This window comes from Pogona vitticeps, chromosome 3 (assembly GCF_051106095.1).
Source record: "Pogona vitticeps strain Pit_001003342236 chromosome 3, PviZW2.1, whole genome shotgun sequence".
In the NCBI taxonomy this organism is placed as follows: Eukaryota; Metazoa; Chordata; class Lepidosauria; order Squamata; family Agamidae; genus Pogona; species Pogona vitticeps.
In genome coordinates, this window is record NC_135785.1 from 52,956,381 (window position 1) to 52,978,085 (window position 21,705).

At 42.4% G+C, this 21,705-nt stretch overlaps 1 protein-coding gene across 4 annotated transcripts in view; it reads left to right on the forward strand.

Annotated features, from left to right (window-relative positions):
- LDB1 (LIM domain binding 1) overlaps window positions 1–21,705 on the forward strand; it is a 71,108-nt gene that overhangs the window by 11,029 nt on the left and 38,374 nt on the right. The window contains exon 1 of one of the 4 annotated variants that reach the window (XM_072995672.2): window positions 1,785–2,146. The exons of the other annotated variants lie outside the window; for them this stretch is intronic. The gene's annotated coding sequence lies outside the window, so the exon portion shown is untranslated. Of the gene's footprint in view, window positions 1–1,784; window positions 2,147–21,705 lie in introns of those variants that run through there. 4 annotated transcript variants of the gene reach the window in all.

Sequence of the window (21,705 nt, forward strand, 5' to 3'; positions counted from 1 at the left end):
TAGTGGGTGGGCTCTGTCAGACATCCCTGTGTGCTTTGCTTGTTCTTGCTCTCTGCTGGCGGCATAAATATGGATGAAATCAGGCTGCTGTCTGCCTGGTCTGATGTATTCTGTTAACAGTATTCCAGAATGAATGATTTTGTTTCACTACAGGCTCTTCAGATCCATTCTAGGTCTCTACCATGCCCATAGTTGTATAGTTCATTCTGCACATCCACTGGAATTGCACAGGATGGAGTGTTTGTTTACCTTTTGCTCTCCAGGGAGGAACTAAAATCCCATGGCATCATTGGCAATAGAAGAGAATCTACTACTTTTTACCACTTCTAAACTACCCTGACAATAACAAAAAAATGTAAAGATTTTTAGGAAGCAGCAGACTGCATTAAGTAGTATATGTTCTTAAACCTCTACTGCCTTTTCCTGTACTTCAGATGAATTATTGTGCTAGGACTAGAGTCAACCCAGTGCTGCAGTCCAGCACTACACTGAAACAGGAAGACCTATATATCAACAGTGTTCCTGTCAGATCTCTCTACCTACTCTCCCCTTCCGCCTTTGCAGACTTAAAGGGAAGAAGGTTATCTGTTTCAGTATTTAACTGCTCTTATAGGTAGAAACTGCTTTCTTGCATCTAACTTGAATTCTTGTCCTTATGGTTTGAAACTATTGCTGTTTGGTTAGGCTAAATGGTCGATTTACAAACAATCTCTGAGATCCCTTGAAACTTTTTTTGGTATGGTTTGCATCTTAGACAGTAATTCTGCACAGCAGTCTGTCAGCATCACTTATTTACAGAGGGACCAGCTTCCAAGTACAGTGATACCTCGACTTGAGAACGTCCCTACATATGAACCATTCGAGTTAAGAATGGCTCCATTCGCAAAAAGTTGCTTCGACTTGAGAACGGAGCCTTGACTTAAGAACCAAAAAGAAAAAAAATCTTTCCTGTCCTATTTTTGACCTAATTTCACCTTAGGTCAAAAGGTGACCTTAGGTCAAAAGGTTCTCTTTTTTGACCTAAGTTCACCTTAGGTCGAAAGAAGAAAAATTTTAAAACAATTTTGCCCCCTAGTGGTAGATACGGATTAACTGGATTTAAGAACAGCACCTTGATTTAAGAAGAAAAAACAGCAGATACGGATTAAATGGTTTTCAATGCATTCCTATGGGAAATGGTGCTTCGACTTAAGAATGTTTCAACTTAAGAACACAGTCCCAATATGGATTAAGTTTTTAAGTTGAGATACCACTGTACACATTCTTAGCATTGTGCCATTAGACGGCATTGCATCCTCCCTGAAAGTGAGTTCTGTTGCAAACTGTTTGATATTTGAGTAAAAAAGCATGGGATTCCTTACTGTAGTAGATGTGCACAATAATTCATATTGTATCTCTTTGTATTTTTTAAAAAATAAAATTTGTGATAGAAACATAGAATTGTAGAGTTAGAAGGGACCCATTGAGTCCAGTCCACTGCGGAAGCTGGAAATCTAAAACCAAAAAACTTGGGATTTCACCCCTATAGTGAGCCGAAGTTCTTCTGGTGAAATGCCACCAAAAGCCAGGTTGCAGGGCTGATGAATGTAGAGATCATGTGTGTTTATTTAACTTGCTGGTTGATGAATTCTGCTAATCTGCATTCCTGTTAAAAACAGTCATGTCTAATCAGTAAAGGAGTCTTGGTGTGGTTTGGCAACTCACTGTGTGGAGCAAGCTATTGAGGAAGATTGTGCCTTCTTCTTTTTTCTCCTGTGGCAGAAGGTGGAGGACCTGGTTGTTGCTTTTTCTTTCTTTCTTTCTTTTTTTGTGAGGACAATTTGTGGTAGATGAATGTACCAGAATCCTGCTTACATCTAACTGTGGAGTTTCCTTCCCATTAGTGTAAAGGTCTCTTACTCCTTTTCCTTCCAGAATTCTGCTGGATCACTGATACTGCAGGCAAGAATGCAAACAACTATTCCATCTTAGATGTGTTTCTTTGCTAGAATTTCTCCATTTTGGTCTGAAATATTTTGGGACCCTGTTGTTAGGGTGAATGCAATCTGATTCCTCCCACAAGGCCTGTAAGTGCATAACGTATCCCTCTCACAGAACATCTGCTCTCCAGTTCTAACCTCACTTGCCTGATCTGATGAATACTCAGGTATGTAGGATTAATACTGTCTGCTGTATTACACCATTGCTTTTTAGAATATAATTACTTTTAACGTATATATAACAGAGGATTCTGTATAATGTTCTTACCACTTGTACATTGGTTGCTACAGTAAAAAGTTAGCTCTGACTTACTAGTGTGTGTTTTGCCCAGTAACATCAACACTGCTGTTGGAGACTGGGTCAGGGGAATTCCCCCCACCCCACACACACTACTTTTTTGACTGCTCTCAGAATCCCCAAGTATTCATGCTGGATCAGTGATTGTGGGAATGCAATAAATCTTCCAATCATTGATAGCTACTACGATTTCTAGGAGCGACAATTCAGTTCTGATCCTCTGGTTTGTGCAATGCTGATGGACTGCAATCATGAGCTGCGATTAGTCATGATGGCTATATACTACCTCCAGTATCTAATGTGCTTTTCAATGTTGTTCAGAAATGTGAGCAAAAGATACTGCACTTGTGTCCTGCATGTGGAATTCTTATAGACATCTGGTTTGCCACTGTGTGGACAGATTGCTGGAACAGATAGACCTTTGGTCTGACTCATCATGGCTCTTATTGTGAAGTTTGGAATTCTGTATCAAATAGGCAGAGAAGTGTTAGGAATTCTTCAGTGTTCTTCAAAGAAGGAACCACATATTTAAGCAGATGATGATATGCAGCAAAACAAAATCTCTTCTCTTATTAACAGTCTCGAGTGGGCTGTGGAGAAGAATAAGTGGGGAATATTTTACTAACTCCTTTACCCAAAACGGAATTCTTGTCCTTCCAGCAGCAAGAGAGGAATAAAGTTAATTACATCTCTTTGCCATCCCATAGCCAAAGAAATGACAGATTTCCCAAATTCTAAGTTTCCTAAGCAGTAGGGCGCAACATATGTTTTAAGATTCCATGCTTTAAATAGACACGATGTGCAGAGCCTATAGTTTTTTGCTGCAGCTGTGAGAATCCTCAGTTGTGCTCCAGGTCCCATGAACTTGAAGGATTTTCCCCATGTTTCTTTCAATTATCGTCTTGTTTTTAACCAGTTAGAACAGAATATCAGTATTGGTGATATTCTATGGACATTTAATCAAAGCCACAATTTAGCTAAGGAAAATAGGTACATCTTTTCTTATTAGGAAAAAAAATTGACTCTATTGCTAGGCTGAGACAGGAGATGCACAGAAATTGCTTTTTACAGCATCTTCCTCTGGTGATTAAAATCTGATCTCTAAAACACCAATTTTAGCTTAAGGTTGATTAACCACTCCTTTTTTCCCTAGACAAAAACTCTGAAAGTCTGGTGGCAGAATATATCAAAGGGTCAGAAATGAAACAACATAGTCTCCTGTGTGTTTCGGTTTTTTAAAGTCATTTTCACAACTTGACAAGACGATTTAAGATGTTGGGTGTATTGATGATGGAAGAAGCCTGATGTTGTTAGAAGTCTCCTTACTGTTAGAATGGAACTTTACCAACTTAGAAGGAATTGTTTTCTGCTTATGGAATATTGTTACATGATATTCAGGATCATTTCTGTGGCTTTCATGTGAAGAAAGTATGGATCCAGTAGTATCACATGGCCATATGAATAAGGTGCAAGTTGATTCAAATGCACAAACTCATGACACTACAGTATATACAACTGTATCACCAGAGGCCAGCGAAGTGTGGGCCTGGGGCTGCATAACCCACCCCCAGGCTGTTTCTGTGGTTCTTTATGTATCAGGCTCTCCCAGCTCCCAGCAAAATAATTGTTTTCCTGGGAGGGCTGGAGGGAGGGACAAACAAATAAACACTGTTTCTGGAAGTCTCCAAGAGCAGCAGTTCATTTTTTAAACATGTGGAATTTGTACCCACCATCACAATTCAGTGCTTAACATCAAAAAGAGCATTTTTTTTTCCAAAATTGGATGTGGATTCCACCTACTTCTGGTTTCACATTCCCCCCTTTTGCTCCCGTAAGATCACTGGTCTTAAAATTGGCCCTACGACCTGACAAAGGATCCTGCTTCCCAGCACACACAATTGAGGTTAAAGAGGCATAATACAGAGCAGAGATTGGCTGATGGATGCCATTCATGACCCCTTATCCTCAGTCATGCTGTCAGGAACTTATGAGGTTTCTAGTGGAAAGTTTCTAGAGGAAGCAGATGGCCTGTTCCTGTTGTGGCATCTCTAGAAAGGAAAGGAAATGACACACTCCTTTCACATTCTTTTGAAAAGTAAGGATGGAAACATGCTGAGACACAGGCAAAGATGCCATGGCAACCTCTGACATGGCTCTGCTGCACAGAGTAGACCTGAGATCCTTGCTACACGTTGACATTGGCAGCTGTGGGGGATCCAGTAGAGCCTCTTTCCTACCAGAAAACCGTGGGGTGCTTATCAGGTACTTACACATGGTACTCATGGTTTCCTTCAATTTCTGGGAAGTAGAGAGAATCTGCAGGGTTTCTTTTGCATCTGCTTAGGAAGAGAAGCATTTGATCCTTCACCAATTCTATGACATAGACCTGTACCCTAGAATCGGGAAGAGATGGACTAAAGACAATCCTGGATCATTTGTTTCTCCCCAGGACTAGTGCAAAGCAAATTGCCTTCCCGTTGGTGGGCTGATGGATAGGCTCTGTATATGTATTTGTATGTATGCTCTCTAGATTTGTCCTTTCATGGAGATGCTGCTGCCAATTCTCCCCTCCTTTCATGGATCTGCTCAGAGTGGGGGCAAGGAGGAGCTGCAGAGCTCATGAATATCTTGAACTTCAGTTTATCCAGTACATTTATTCTGCAAATCAGTTTGGCACATATATCTACACACAGAAAGAGCAAATATTTAAAAGCAATTCCAAATCAACTTAAAGCAGGTTTTAAAAAAAAGTAATCAAAATATAAGCAGAACAACAGACACACAAGAGTGCACGTTCAAAGATACAACAAAGAAAGATGATTTCTAGAATGAATCCCAAGTACATAAATGCAATTGATAATATAACCATGTTTGCAGAAATTCACAGATACCCACCCTTAGTAAATATATACAGTGGTTCAGGCATATGTGCCACCCCATCCTCTCCATTAGCTCTAGCATCTAGATTCCAGAGGGATCTTGATTGTACCAGAAATATTATTTCTCCTGCCAGTTCTGCCCCAGGAGGGCTGTACAGTCCAATCTAGCCTGGCTTACAATCCTTGTTGGGGCTCTGCCTAGTTAAACAGATAGTTCCCTATGGAATAAGTATTGTTCCATCTTCCCCTCCTTGATTCCTCAGCTCTGGGTCCAAGCAGGAAAAAGCATTTAGCAAGTTCTAATCTTTCTGTTGCAGTTGGTGTTGCTCCCTGTTGGCTTCAGTGCTGGTGACAGATAACACTCTCCAACTCTCCTGGGATTCAGAAACTGCACCCATTGGAAGGACTCTGTAACAAATGCTAAACTTACTACCAGATAGTTCAAGCATCTTTTTATGCCATCAGGGCTTTACTGAGTTTTCCTGTTGTGAAAACAACACTCTTTTTTCTCACAATTGCATGCATATGGCGAGAAACATTTCCACCACATTTCCACCACTCTTTCTTCATAGGAGAGTTGAATAGACACATAGTGAGCTGATTAGGAGTTTGCTTGTTATAAAAATGAATTCTGCTCACCAGAAAAAATAAATGTCAAAGAAGTCATAGTTGCAACCCAGGCCAGCTTCTGAAAATGAACTTGAACAGGTCCAATTAAACATGAAACAAAAATTGGAGGGCTTTTAAAATGCACTTTGCATTTTGGAACTTGCTTTAAATAAAGGAACCTGTACATAGAGCTATGATTTTTGAAACTTGCATATTTCTCCTATAATATCCCCATCTCTATAATTCCCGGCCTGATGAAGACTTTTGTAAGATTAAAAAATTAGCTTCTTTTGAAATATTTTGGTGGTCTATTGAAGGTTTCACCCACCCTTATCTTTGGATTGTGCACAGATAGGTTGCTGATGCTACATGCTTGTGTTTACAAGCATTCAATATAGTTAGCTCATTGTTTAGACATCTGTTTGCAGAGCCAGAAGTTGGGAGTTCGATTCCACACTGTGCCTTCTTACAGGGGATGAATGTGATGATCCATAGGCTCCCTTCCAGCTCTGCAGTTCTGAGATCTAAGATTAAGATTATTCTACCCATCAGTATATGAATCATATACTAATGCACAAAGAAATGCCACCTTCACCCACTACCATTACCCACACCTCTGTTGTACACTCATCCTCCCCCATAAGCTGGACTAGTTTGGCTGCCAGTCATGCTTTTCTAGCTGGGGCTGTGCATGCCCAGACTGGCTGGCTATTTTGTTTGTTTCCCGTTGTATTCAGCTACCATTGAACCAAGAGGTCTGTCAACACTGCCTACTTCAAGCAGGGGTGCCAGCAGTAAGATGAGCATCTCAGCCGCATTGATAGGTGGTTTGCAGTACCATGCTATGGTGCCATGATAGCCTTCCCCTTATCAATTTGTGCCTTTAGTGTGCTATCTGCAATAAAAGATAATTAAAGATAGCAGTACTAAAATTGAGGGTGCTGAAGCCATCGCAAACAAACAAGTTGCTTTTCTCCAACCCCAGCTTTGGTTGCAACTTGCTGCCTTGACTTGTTACTCTTGGGAGTTGTGAAAAGTAACCTTTTATGCTCTCTCTCTCTCTCTTTTTTTTTTTTTTTACCTTTTCCAAGTTCATGTAGGGCTTAACTTAGCTCCAGGCGTGTCCCATAGATTCACCCAGAGCTTTCTCAGCTTGTGAGTAGCTTTGCCCTTTTTTCTCCATAGAAAGGTTGGCTAGGCAGCCTGCTGTCTTGGAGAATCAACTCATGTTATTATCTTAGTAGCTTATATCAGAGGTGGGCAGATTGTAACCTGTGGGCCACATGTAAATCACCATGAGCATTTTGGTAGTCCTCCAAGGCATTACCAGAGCCATGTCAGATTATGTGTTCCACCACCTACACCAGGTCCCTGTATATAGCAATATGAGGTGGAGAGATATATACTGGCAGAAGCTCATAACAAATCCAGTTCTTGTAAAGCAGGTAAGAAGGGGTGAGTGTGTCATTAGTCACATTGTCTGCAGTGAAAAGTTCTGGATTGGAACAATGTTAGGTTGTGGGTTTGTGAGGAAATGCATTTTTGTTCCAAAGGCAATTAATGGTGTTTTCTCTACAGCTTCCTTTCCTCTTTTACTTCTGAAATGGTCACTGCTGCTTCTTAGTTCCTTTCTCCTGGCTGTCCTATCTCTTGAATGGACCAGACAATCTGATAGATTTTAGTCACTTCCATGGGCTTTCCTGCTCAATGAAAGTGCAGGCGAGAGGTGCCTGAGCTCTTGTAGTTCTGTCTAAGCTTTTTCTCCTGGCTTGGTGGCAGGTGGCTTGAAGCGATGGGGAGGAGCAGGTTTTTTCCTTCTTCTTCTTCTTCTGTCCCTTCTGTGGCAGGAAGAACATCATGAGGGAATGAGGATGGCATGCTTTGAAGTAACATGAAACTAAGAGGTTAAGGAAATGGAGAAATGAGGGGGCTGAAGTGGAACATTCTACAGGACCAGTGAGCTGCACAATGCTACAGGAGTAGCATTTTTGCTGGGAAAAATATTACAAGTACAGTGGTGCCTCGCTTAACAGAGCGTATTTGCACTTCGTTTAGCGATGGTTCCTATGGGCCATTTTTGCTTAGCGATGGTTGGGTCCCGTTTCACTTAACGATGGTTTAAACAGCCCCATGTTTGCTGTTTTTTAAATGTTTTTCTGTTATAAAGTTATTTACTGTTTAAAATGTTTGAAATCATAAAGTGCACTGAATAAACTCTTTGTTAACCAAATTTGACTTTGTTCTGATTCTTTTTAAATTTGTTGTTGTATTTTCCCCCCATTGAGATGCATTGAATAGGTTTCAATGCATTTCATTTGGGAAACCGCGTTTCGCTTAGCGATGTTTCCTATGGCGAGTTCCTATTGGAATGGATTATCTGGTTTTCAATGCATTTCAGTGGGAAACCGCGTTTCATTTAGCGATGAAATCACTTAGCAGCATTTTTTCGGAACGAATTAACATCGATAAGCGAGGCACCACTGTACTGCCGTTTCCTTTTAGCATTGTGATCAGCAAACAGATTGGTTTGCCAGCCCATGTTGAGCCAAAAGCTAGATTGATACCTTCCCTCTAGATGGGCACAGCCAGTGCTCCTTAGCAGGGTTCCCGATTTATGCCCTGGACCCAGCCATATAGAAGCTACACTAACACTGTTGGTAAAACAGAATTTTCATCAAAACCTAATTCTGAAACATCTTCCTCTTGGGCAAACTACGGTGGTGTCTTCTTATCCCATACTTCCACCCAGTCTGCCTTGCAGACAGAGTCATAGTAACTGAGTAGAAAGCAAACAAATAAGGAGAATTAGCAGAAAACACTTCTGGTAAATGGGCCAGATGGCAGCCTTCAACATTCTGAACTGGGCCCCTGGCCCACCAGCCGCTGATCATTAGGCTGGGTACTCCCAAATAGTCTACTGTGACTTTGTAAAACTTCTTGCCTTTAGGAAGCCTGTACTATTTCTATTTCTATTTTATTTATTCTGTTTATACCCCGCCTATCTGGTCATTTCGACCACTCTAGGCGGCTACTTTCCTACTATGGTCAGGAAAGAAAAATACATTATAGATTCTTTACAGATTAGAACAAAAACTGGTGAAGGTTACAGGCTAGACTTAAATACTTTCAAGTGTTCAAGTCAGAATACCTTTCAAACTATTTCCTTTCTGTGTTTGTGGCTAGATGCCAGATATAAAATAGAACTTTACAAAGGGATTCTAGCTTGATGTTTCTGTGGTCATTTTCTGAGCACAGTGAAGGTTCATCAGAAAAATTAAAGCATGTTACCCAGATCACATTTAGGATGTTGCGCATTCTGTACTTCCATGAATACACAGTACAAAACACAGGAACTAATGCTGGAAATAGATTTTTGCATCTTTTAAACATTATCATTCTTTTTTATGTTGTGAACATTACGCTCTTTAGCAAGTTTCTTACCCTTAAAGCCAGAAGGGGCACTAACCAGAGATGGGAAGGCCAAAGGGGGGGGGGAACAACACTTCCCCTTCCCTCACCCCAGTCCTTCAGATCTTTAAAAAGAGCCCACTTTATGTGCTTGCCACAGCTCTTTGTCCCTTTCTGAGATCAACGAAAAAAGATTCTAATGTAAAATAGTAATATTATGTTATTTTATACAGACCAATTGTATCAGTCTCCTCAGTCCAAAGTATTGGTTTATTCAGTTCTATGGAGGCAAGAGTTGATAATATATTGCTGCTGAAGATGCCCAGCTGAAGGACAGTGAAAAGCTTTGGTAGAAAAAGCTTTTGTGGTTCTTTTTCTAGGAGTGGTATTAATTGTACCAGAAACCTGAATGTATTTTGTACTGTTTTTAGTTTCTGTTTATTTTTCTCTCTTTTGTTTCTGTTTTGACCTGGAGTTGAAGCATCCTGTGGCCGTGAACCCTCCTAGAGGCTGTTTTTATAGAAGGAACCATATTTTTTTTAATGCAGTGAAATTCTTAACAGCACCCACAGCACAAATTCACACAGGGATTGGGAATGTAGTGTCACCATTTCATTGGTGGGAAAAACCACTGGAGACTTCCATCGATTACAAGTGACAAAGAACTGAACAACAGCAATATCTTTGCCTCCAGAGCTAGACATAGTAGGGTTGGGGAGAGGTAAATGCCTTGAATTAGCAGGGCCTGGAAGAAGCACTTAACTGTCGGAAGCTAGTGACAGGAAACACCTGCTCAGTTGAATACTTTACAGTGCGCAGAGGTTTTCCCCTCCAGCTTATTATGCCACCAAGCCTCACAGCACACCACCTGCCTCAGACATGGGGATGCCTCCTCCCTTTACACACACAGATACAGTACATACAGATATCCACAGCCTAAAGGTATTGGCTGGCAAATAGGAACATTTGGTGGGTGGTCCTATACTTACCTTTGTTTTGGGGATTTCTCAAGAGATCATTAATGGCCTCTAGCACTTTTACAGCCTTCAGCCCTAGGATCAAGCACACATGAGTTGGACATTGAATCCAGCCTGCACCCCTCTCAGTGTTTCCTAAGATACCCTAACTCATGGGGCAAGTGGGCAGGTGGGGCGGAGCACCTGTAAAAGGGCTTGAGTTTCTGGACAGCTGTGTCTTTTATAACAAGGGAAAGTGCTCAGTGTCTGAGGGTGGCATCCCTTGTCACGTTGTTGGATCCATGGCCATCAAGCTGTGTCCCCAAGTGATTTATGGCTCCTAGTGCCACAGTGCTAGCTACACAAAGAGTGCAGTAAAAAGGCTGGTGAATAAGGAGACACAAAAGGACTGAAAAGATAACTACCAGAAGTGGGTGTACGGGGAGCTATGTGAGATGGGTCTTGTACTGCTAGATATCGGAGATGCAGTGGGGCGGGGGAGCAAAGAGAAAGGCCAAATGAGACTTAAGCCAACTGCATTCCAGTCACACTTCAGCATTAATCCAGTGCCTCTTTAAGTATTAATTTCACAGAACCAGCTGAAGTGGCTGGATCTCTGTGAGGCTTGTTCTGAGAGCTGTGATTGAAGCTGGGATACACTGTAAACCTGCAGTACTTCCAGAATATTTATAGCAAGGACTGTGAATTCGATGTGGCTGATTGTGTGGAAAGTGCATATTTTTCTTCTCAAAGGTTGCTGAATATTTGTTGCTGCTAGGGATTGAGAAAACAGAGAGTAGGCTGATGGGTGCTGCTTGAAAGTGCAGTTGCTGACCAAAATGTGGAAATCTGCATGAGTGGTTGCTTCTTACCCTCCCTAAAAAGTGTGGAAGGATTTATAGCCACAGTCAGCCCTCTGTTCCTGGATTTTGATATTACGTTACTTTCCAAGAAAGAGGGAATTCCTCCATCTTCACATTTGCAACAAGCAGAAGTTGATTGATTTAATATGTCATCTTTCTTCCCATAGGGGGATGGGGCAACTCATAATCACTTAACAGTTATTCGCTGTTAAAAATACTGTAAGAAACAATATTACAACAGTTAAACTCTGAGTAATGTTAAAATCACAATTTTAAAAACATTTTTAATAATAGATTCAGCATTCCTAAAACCCACTTTTTGTTCAAAACTGCCTGGAAAAGAAGGTATTTGCCTGGTGATGGAAAGTCAAGAGGGAGGGGGCCAATATGGAGGGCTTGAAAGGTGCACTTGTCCAATCACGAGTGAAAAATGCTGCTGGACGAGTCACAGCTCCCTCCCTGCCTACTTCCTTTGCCTCCGCCTGTCTCTTTCTAATCCTGTACTCCCCTCCTCCTTCCTATTGCAAAAGGAAAACTGCCCTCTTCTTGCATGAAGAGAGTTTAGCGGCACATAGAGATATAGCTCTGCAGGAGAATTCCCTGCTCCTAATTTCAACAAAACGAGGACTCATCCTGGGGAGGGAGGGAACCGTGGCTCCTTAAGAGGCCTGGCTCTTTTGCTTTCAGTTTTATTTTTGCTGGAGATTACAGTGGACCCTCTACTTACGGAATTAATCCGTATTGGAACGGTGGCTGCAGGTCAAAAAGTCTGTAGGTTGAGTCTCCATTGACCTACAATGCATTGAAAACTGATCAATCCGTAACCAGACGTTTTTGTTCCATTTTTGTTCCATTTTGGCTTTTTTTCTGGTCTGTAAGTCGATTCTCCGGCTGCAAGTTGAATCTAAATTTTGCAGCCAGAGAAGTCTGTAACTCGAAAAGTCTGCAAGTCGAGCTGTCTGTAAGTCGAGGGTCCACTGTATTCAAAAGAAAGACATTCAAAATATAAGCTTCATGACCCCACAGGCACACAGGTAATAAAGCAACCCAAGTCTGAGGGTATAAATCAGTGATTCCCAATGTTGGGTCACCCAGGAATCCTTGGACTAGTTCTTGTGCTGGCCAACTGCTGGTGAAGACTTCTGGGATTTGCAGTCCAGGAACATCTGGGGGGACCCTAGATTGGGAATCAGCACAGCTGGTGGTGAAGGCTTCTGGGAATTGCAGTCCAAGGCAGGAAATGGTGGGAAATTCAAATTCCCCCACCCTTAACCAAGCAAGAGAACAAGCTTGTCAAGAGAACAAGTTGGTCATCACAAACACTCTTTTCCAACAACACAAGAGGCGACTCTACACATGGAAATCACCAGATGGGCAATAGCGAAATCAGATTGATTATATTCTCTGCAGCCAAAGATAGAGAAGCTCTATACAGTCAGCAAAAACAAGACCTGGAGCTGATTGTGGCTCTGATCATCAGCTTCTCATAGCAAAATTCAGCTTAAACTGAAGAGAGTAGGAAAAACCACTGGGCGAGTCAGGTATAATCTAAACCAAATCCCTTATGAATATACAGTGGAAGTGAAGAGCAGATTTAAGGTACTCGATTTGGTGGACAAGAGTGCCTGAAGAGCTTTGGACAGAGGCTGATAACATTGTACAGGAGGCAGAAAAAAAAAACACCCCAAAGAAAAGGAAATGCAAGAAAGCAGAGTGGCTGCCCAACGAGGCCTTACAAATAGCAGAGAAGAGAAGGGAAACAAAATGCAAGGGAGATAGGGAAAGTTACAGAAAATTGAATGAAGACTTCCAAAGAATAGCAAGGAAAGACAAGAGGGCCTTCTTAAATGAACAGTGCAAAGAAATAGAGGAAAATAATAGAAAAGGAAAAACCAGAGATCTGTTCAAGAAAATTGGAGATATTAAAGGAACATTTTGTGCAAAGATGGACATGATAAGGGACAAAAATGGTAGGGACCTCACAGAAGCAGAAGACATCAAGAAGAGGTGGTAAGAATACACAGAGGAATCATACCAGAAAGATCTGGATATCCCAGACAACCCAGATGATGTGGCTGCTGACCTTGAGCCAGACATCCTGGAGAGTGAAGTCAGATGGGCCTTAGAAAGCTTGGCTAACAACAAGGCCAGCGGAGGTGATGGCATTCCAGTTGAACTATTTAAAATCTTAAAAGATGACGCTGTTAATGTGCTACATTCAATATGCCAGCAAGTTTGGAAAACTCAACAGTGGTCGGAGGACTGGAAAAGATCAGTCTACATCCCAATCCCAAAGAAGGGCAGTGCCAAAGAATGCTCCAACTACTGTACAATTGCACTCATTTCACACGCTGGCAAGGTTATGCTCAAAATCCTCCAAGGTAGGCTTCATCAGTATGTGGAGCGAGAACTCCCAGAAGTACAAGCTGGATTTTGAAGGGGCAGAGAAACTAGAGACCAAATTGCTAACATGTGCTGGATTATGGAGAAAGCCAGAGAGTTCCAGAAAAATAATTACTTCTGCTTCATTGACTACACAAAAGCCTTTGACTGTGTGCACCATAGCAAACTATGGCAAGTCCTTCAAGAAATGGGAGTGACTGACCACTTTATCTATCTCCTGAGAAATCTTTATATGGGTCAGGAAGCAACAATTAGAACTGGATATGATGGGTTCAAAATTGGGAAAGGAGTATGACAAGGCTGTATATTGTCCCCCTGCTTATTTAATTTATATGCAAAATACATCATGCAAAGGGCTGGGCTGGAGGAATCCCAAAGCGGAATTAAGATTGCTGGAAGTAATCTCAACAACCCGAGATATGCAGATGATACCACTCTGATGGCAGAAAGTGAGAAGGAATTAAATAACCTCTTAATGAAGTGAAAGAGAAGAGTGCAAAAACTGCCCTGAAGCTCAACATCAAAAAAACTAAGATCATGGCCACGGGCCCCATCACGTCTTGGCAAATAGAAGGGGAAGATATGGAGGCAGTGGCAGATTTTACTTTCTTGGGCTCCATGATCACTGCAGATGGTGACAACAGCCATGAAATTGAAAGATGCCTGCTTCTTGAGAGGAAAGCAATGACAAACCTAGACAGCATCTTAAAAACGCTGTACTGCAGCTAAAACTGTGCTCACGACCTGGGGTTCAAATCCCAGGTAGCTGGCTCAAGGTTGACTCAGCCTTCTATCCTTCCGAGGTCGGTAAAATGAGTACCCAGCTTTCTGGGGGGGGGGCAATGTGTAGCCTGTATAATTAAATTGTAAACCGCCCGGAGAGTGCTTGTAGCGCTATGGGGCATTATATAAGTCCAAAAAAAAAAAAAAAAAAAAAAAAAAGCAGAGACATCACTTTGCCAACAAAAGTTCGCATAGTCAAAGCTATAGTTTTTCCTGTAGTGATGTATGGAAGCAGGAGCTGGACCATAAAGAAAGCAGACCACCGAAAACTTGATGCTTTTGAATTGTGGTGCTGGAGGAGGCTCTTGAGGGTCCCCTGGACTGCAAGGAGAACAAACCTATCCATTCTGTAGGAAATCAACCCTGAGTGCTCACTGGAAGGACAGATCCTGAAGCTGAGGCTCTAATACTCTGGTCATCTCATGAGAAGAGAAGACTCCCTGGAAAAGACCCTGATGTTAGGAAAGTGTGAGGGCAAGAGGAGAAGGGGGTGACAGAGGACAATATGGCTGGATAGTGTCACTGAAGTGACCAACATGACTTTGATCCAACTCCGGGAGGCAGTGGAAGACAGGAGGGCCTGGTGTGCTCTGGTCCATGGGATCACAAAGAGTCGGACACAACTAAACGACTAAACAACAACAACAACAACCAAGCAAACTGAAAAGCAGAAGGCAAAGGAAAAGACAAAGAACAATGAAACAAACATTTTAAAGGCATACAAGCATCAAAGTCAGCTCCCTGCCTTTAATTAATTAAAAATATTCATACACCTCTTTTCGTCCCCTAAGAATACATAGGTGAATACTGTGTATATAATACAATTTATTTTGGGTTTGTACGCATTGTTACGTAGAAATAAAAGTGAACAAGTGCTTAGTTTAAATTTGTTAACATAAATTGCAAGGCTATAGTCTGGTCATGCTGACTGGTGAAATTTTTGACTCACTGGTGAGATATTCTAAAAATTTTCAAGCCCTGCCAATATGGCTTCTCTGGGTGGTGCATTCAAAAGCCTTGGAGCAGCCATTGAGAAGGCCCTCTTTCACATTCTTACCAAATCAGCCTTTGAGGGTAGTGAGACTGAGAGAAAGGCTTTCCCAGAAGATCTTAAAAGCCAGGAAAGGCTCATATGAGATGATATGGTCCTTTAGGTAGCTTGGGCCTAAGCCATATAGGGCTTTATAGGTCATAACCAGCATTTTAATTACACCTGAGAACAGACTGATAAACAGTGAAGCTGTTAATTGGGGGAGTTACATGGTTCCTGTAACCAGTGTCATTCAGCAGTCTGGCTACAGTATTTTGAAGTGGCTGAAGTTCCTAAATCATCTTCAAAGGTAGAGTGCACTGTAGTAATCGTTGGGTCTCCAGTTGACTCCACTGAGGCTGGAACAAACAGGAGCCACAGAGCAGCCAAGGGTTCCTGAAGCTGCCTTTACCTCCTTACACCCCACAAAGAGTGCTTGTATACGTAGATGAGTCACCCCCAGCCCTGAGATTTTGCCACATCTTCACCTCAAGATGTTCCCGCTGGCACTGGCAGCCGTGTTTCAAGCACCTCTTCTGCATCAGGTTTGGGGGCTAGCCAAGTAGCTGGGGTGGTCTTTGGTGATGACTCTGGCATGGCATCAGCTGCCTGTGATCCCAGTTTGCACCATGGACCACCACACCATCCCATTAGGCACACACAGCTCCACCAGGATGCTGGTCCAGGGGCCCCAATGCAGGATATATTTGAAGAAGTCCTCCAACAGGAAAGCCAGCACTGATTCCACCAGTGTGTCGCCCCAGCCCTCCTCCTGCCTCAAATTCCCTGTGTTTGTCCCCTCGAAGACATTGCCTTGGTCTCCACTTCCTTTCCACCTTTTCTAACTTCTTGTCTCTCAGCCGCCTGCAGAGCCTGACTCCTGCCTCTTTCCCCAGGTGTTCCTCCTTCCCTGGGATGAGATGACTGGTCCGAGAGCCTACTGTAGGTCTGGCAGTGTCCATGTCTGCAGGACTTCCAGGGGAGTTGAGTGTCAGCATACTGATGGCACCGAACCCCAAAACTACAGAAAACATTTCCCAGTAGCTTCATGTATATATTAAACAGCATGGGAGACAGAATTGGACCCTGGGAGCATCCACAAGCCATTGGCCAGGATATCAAAAAGAATTCTCAACACCCCCTTCTGAGTTTGGGCCTCCAAGAAAGATTGGAACTGCTGTAAAATGGTACCTTGAAGACCCATTCTATAAAGGTGACCCAAAAAGTCAGTCATATTGAAAATGGCTGAGAATTCCAGCAGAACAAACAGCAACACATTCTCCTATCTAGTTTGTAGCATAGGTCATTCACTGAGGTGGCCAAAGCAGTCTCTATCCCATAACTGGGACTGAAGCCAGATTGAAGTGGATCTGGATAATCCACTTCATCCAGGATAGGAAACTCTGGAGCTAAGAAGCCACTCCAATACCTTGCCCTAAATTGAATGTTAGAGACTGACCAATAATTATCTAATACAGTGGGATCCAAAGAGGGCTTTTTAAACAATAGTCTTAACTGCTGTTTCTTTAAGGCATGCTTGTGCCCGGGCTTGCTGCAAGGAGAAAGTCATTGCTCTCCTTAGCCATTCAGCCAGTCCCTGCTTAATTGACTTGTGCTATCAAGTCAATTCTGACATGCTTTTTCCAGGTAAAAAATGCTCAAAGTGGTTTACACTCCATTTTTTCTGGGTGTAACCTGGGATTTTGCAGCTCACCCAAGGTGACACAGGCTGACTCTACAGGAGGCACAATGGGAAATTGAACTCCCAACCACTGACTCTTCAGTCAGCTTCTTTTATAAGTCAGGAAGGACAAGGTTCTAGCACACATGGCTATCATCTCTAAAGATCCTGCCCACATCCTCAGACAACACAAACTGGAAGTATTTGTTGTCAAAGGACAAACCGGGGGGGGGGGGGCAAAGTTATATTGCTAGGACATGCATCAACTACAGCATTTAATTCAATATGAATGATTCTGCTTGTGTAAAATCTTCTAGCCTTGTGCTGTACTGGAGAATTTGTTCCATCTCCCCAAGTCCATTGTAATACTGGCCAAGTATAGTTGGCCGAGGATAGACAAACTGGTGTTTTGAGCTATAACAACTCCCATAAGCTCCGGCCAGCATGACTTGTATCACAGCTTATGGGAGTTGTAGTTCAAAGCATTTGAGGGCACACCAGGTTGCCTATGCAGAGATGATAGGGAAGGATGTACAGCACAGAAATAATGATAAACTGGGAGTTGGCAAACTTCCATTCCACACACACACACCTACACCAATATCCTGTGTGGTGTTGTAGATAGAGTGACAGAGTAGCACTCAGAAGGCCTGGGTTTGAATCCCTGGAAACTGGTAAAACCACACCTTAAATACAGTACCTCACTTACCTTGAAGGCCCTGTCAGGATTTCTATAAGTCACTTTCAACTTGACGGCATGTAACAACAACATCTTCCCGATATCACCAGATATCTGTTATGTCAAGCAGCTGAATCTCCCTTTTATATGGAAGCACTGAACTTTTATGGTGGCTGGATTAAGAAACAGTCATAAACACCTGCTTTTTGAGATACAGTACTACTTTTCTCTAGGTCGTGCATCTCTTCCACACTGAAGTAATTTGTATCACCATGAATCATTAGGATATTGTCGGTTAATGCCAGCTAATTCTTTGGTTTGTGTTCTCTTGCATTTTCTCCCGCCCCCAGCTTTCTTTGTTTTGTTCTCTTTTGTTGGTTTTTGCTTTTTATCTGCAAAACTTTCACAGCCAGCTCTTTAGGATGTCTGACCATTCAACCTTCTGCTCTCTGGTCTGTTGCCCTGTGTTCTGAGAATGACTCATAAACCTTTGCTGCAGTAATGAACATAATGGCACAAGCACTTCCCCAGACGTCATCATGACAGCCTTAGCAGCTGGGCACACCAAATGACAAATCCGCTGCTTCTCTGCTTCTCCAAGTGGGTGTAACACTGTTACCCATCCACTTCATAGAAATATTCCCTGCAAATTGAAGTTGGTTAAGATAACTGTAGTCTTTTCAAATCAGAATCAGGACTGTGCTGCCTTCCACGGCATGGGCTATGATACTGAAGCAGCCAAGGGAAGAAAATCTAATACTGCCATTTATTATGGGAAAAGTGATGTGGTTCACTGGCGAGGCTGAATGTAGACTTGAAAACTTAGTAGCAGGTGTACCCTGTTCCCCCCAAAATACCTAACCTGAAAATAAGCCCTAGTATGACTTTTCAGAATGCTCGTAATATAAGGTAAAGGTTAAAGGTTCTCCTTGACAATTTGTCCAGTTGTGTCCGACTCTAAGGGGAGGTGCTCATCTCCGTTTCCAACCCACAGAACTAGTGTTTGTCCGAAAACAATCTTCTGTGGTCACGTGGCCAGCGCAACTAGACATGGAACGCTGTTACCTTCCCACCATGGTGGTAACTATTTATCTACTCGCATTTTGCATGCTTTCAAGCCGCTAGGTTTGTGGGAGCTGGAACAAGCAACGGGTCTCACTTCGCTGCGTAGATTCGATCTTACAACTGCAGGTCTTCTGACCTTGCAGCACAGAGGCTTCTGCAGTTTAACCCGCAGCACCACCACATCCCTTCTGCAGTTTAAGCCCTGCCCCCAAACCAGCCCCAGTTAAGTGAAAGCCCGCCGTCCACCACTGTGCAGCAACCAGAAGATGACATGACTGTATTTGAATAAACTTAGATTGTTGTACATGAAAAAAATAAAACATCCCCTGAAAATAAGCCCTATTGTGGTTTTTTGGAGCGAAAATTAATATGATATCCTGTCTTATTTTTGGGGAAACACTCTAGTTTTCAAGGTTGTTAGTATATCCTTGATTATACCATCTATTGATTTTACCCAGGCCAACACCTGGCTATAAAGAATGTCTCTCTGCAGATGTCTAAGCAGCTATTCATTCACATTTGGGTACTTCCCATCATACCGGTACTAGAGGGTCACTAAGTGAAATTAATACAAAAAAGGGGGAAAATATATTTTTTAAAATTGATTTTCATAGCATATGTATTGTTGATCTTTTAAACATGCTGCCATAAGATCATGGTGACAGGAAATAAGAGTACTGTAACTGATTTCTACTCATATATAGACTATTTCCCTTCAGAAATAATATTCGCAGTAGTCATCAAGCAAGACGATCTTGTTGAGGATGTCATAAACTGTGAATGCTACAACTTGAAAGATACATGACCACAAACTGGAATTCTGTGTTTGTATTTGTTTTCTAGACTTGTAGTCAGTAGATTTGGAGCTGACGTCTGCTGGGGATGGGATCCTGTGCTAGATGTGATTCTGGTCTTCTGTATCCCAAAACCAGATTTGTGTAGTTGCTCACTGGAAACAAAAGGATCTTGGGAAGTTTGTGGCTTGTATTCTGTAGCTTAAATCCTGATAATTAGAAGCATTCCTGTTGCTATGCTGTTTCCTAAAGCAGAGCTATGGCTTGTCCCAGTGGCATTCTCACACACAGCACTTTGGCTCAACTTTGTGTGAAACATGGTATTTCAGCACATAATGCAAGTCTCAACTCCTTTTGTGAAAAAGAAAACAGATGTGCAGCCTAAAGGTTTACAAATGCACTTGCAAATGCAGTTCCTTAGAGCATGACTAGTACCATCTTCAAGCTGCTTCTTCTCCATACCTGCTCAGATGAATATCTAGCATTTTAAATGCTAGTTGAAAAAAACAATTCCACTTCAGGCTTCTAGTAGATTTAGCCTCGCTACAGTGGTTAACGCACTGTTGTCTCTATTTTGAAAGTTTTAACAGTTAAAACTGACAATTATTTTTCTTTTAAAAAGCTCTCAATGTTCTGGAATAGTTATGAATGTACATGTGTGTGTGTGATCTTTTGCACATTCCCTCCTTTATTTTTTATCCTCTCTAAAAGAAGTGTCTCATTTTATGTTCCCTATCTTATTGATCCCTGCCCCTTATGGTATGTTTGTTAAAGGTGCTAGGTTTTGCTGGAAAATTGAAAACAAAACCCACAACTCTGTGCCTGAGAAGGGGATTTGCGTAGCTGCACAAAAATACAATAATAATTTGAAAGAGAGAGAGAGAAAAAAAATCAGCTGCACCAATCAATTTTCATTTGCTTCAGCTGTCACAGGTCTCATTATTTTGGAATAATGTGGTTCTTCAGAATATGGAATATCAATAGAATAGACACTGAGAACTTAGTCCATTTCCAGAAAGCACTACCTTGTATGCCTCCCTGTTTTCACTGTAGGTCTCATGTTATAATAACATCTGATATTTAGTCTGTTGGGAATTGTACCTGCAAGTTTCCTGTATCTCAAGACAGGTCTGGCCTTGTATGGAGGGGACAGTGTGGTTTTAAACCAATACTACATAAGTATTTCCAGGGGAGGAAAGCCCTCTATAGATTAATCCATTTTATAAGATGAAACACCAGGAGGAAAGCTGGAGCATACACATAAATCACACACTGCAATAGAAACCAGAGTATTTATGGTAATTCAGCAGGGGTTAAAATGAAGGAGGTAGTTGCCATATGCTTGAAGGCACATGTGATTATTACCACATGGTATATTCAAAAGGAGCCCTAGGCTAGGATTGCATCCTTTTTCTTGACAGTGGCTCTGTCCTATTGACAGCTGTGCTACATCTGAGAAGATTCAGGAGCTACATGCATTCACCACGGTCTCCCAAGGTTGTGGGCCTTGGGACTCACTTGATTCTGTTGTTTTAACCCACAATAATATGACACAAATCCAGCCTCTTCGGCAAAGAAAGGCAAGACTATAATTGTAATTTTCTACTTTTAGAAAAGGACCTGCCATCTCACAAAAGATGCCAGGTCCGCTGACTTGTAGTTGATGTTGATCCGTGCCATGGGCCTAATGTGCCTCAACACCTTGACACCCGTGCACAATCTGTTCGTCATGGCAGAAGGGTGCTTTTGGGTCACCTCCACTTGAAATTCTGTAACCAAGCAGGAGCTCGTCTGGTTAAACAGCGATTTGCCAGATCTCCCGCCCATTTAATGCTTCTGTTCGTATTTATTTTCTGTTGTTGTGATTAGAAGGTAACGAAACACCAGTTCCAGCCGGATTCTGTGCGTGTTTAGCGGGAAGCAAGTCCTCCTAAATTCAACAGGGTTTCCTTGCCAGGACGTGTTCTTAACGGCGGCAGCCTTTCCGCAAGAAACTTCATAGGAGAAATGCGCGCTTCGATCTGTTTCAAACGCACGACCCCTCCCCGCCCGTTTAAGCGAATTTAAACGAGATGGACTCCGAAATCCACGCAGATGGCGGAGCCGAATAAAACCCTCTCCTGTGGAAACCGTCCAGCGTAGGTTGAGGAAATGGATCGCTGGAGCAGCCCCAGAGCCGCTCCCTGGCTGGCACTTTCCTGCCAGGTCTCTTTCTTCCTCGAACACCCGGCCTTGCTTAGGGTGGGAGACTTCTTCTTCTCTCCCCCCCCCCATATCC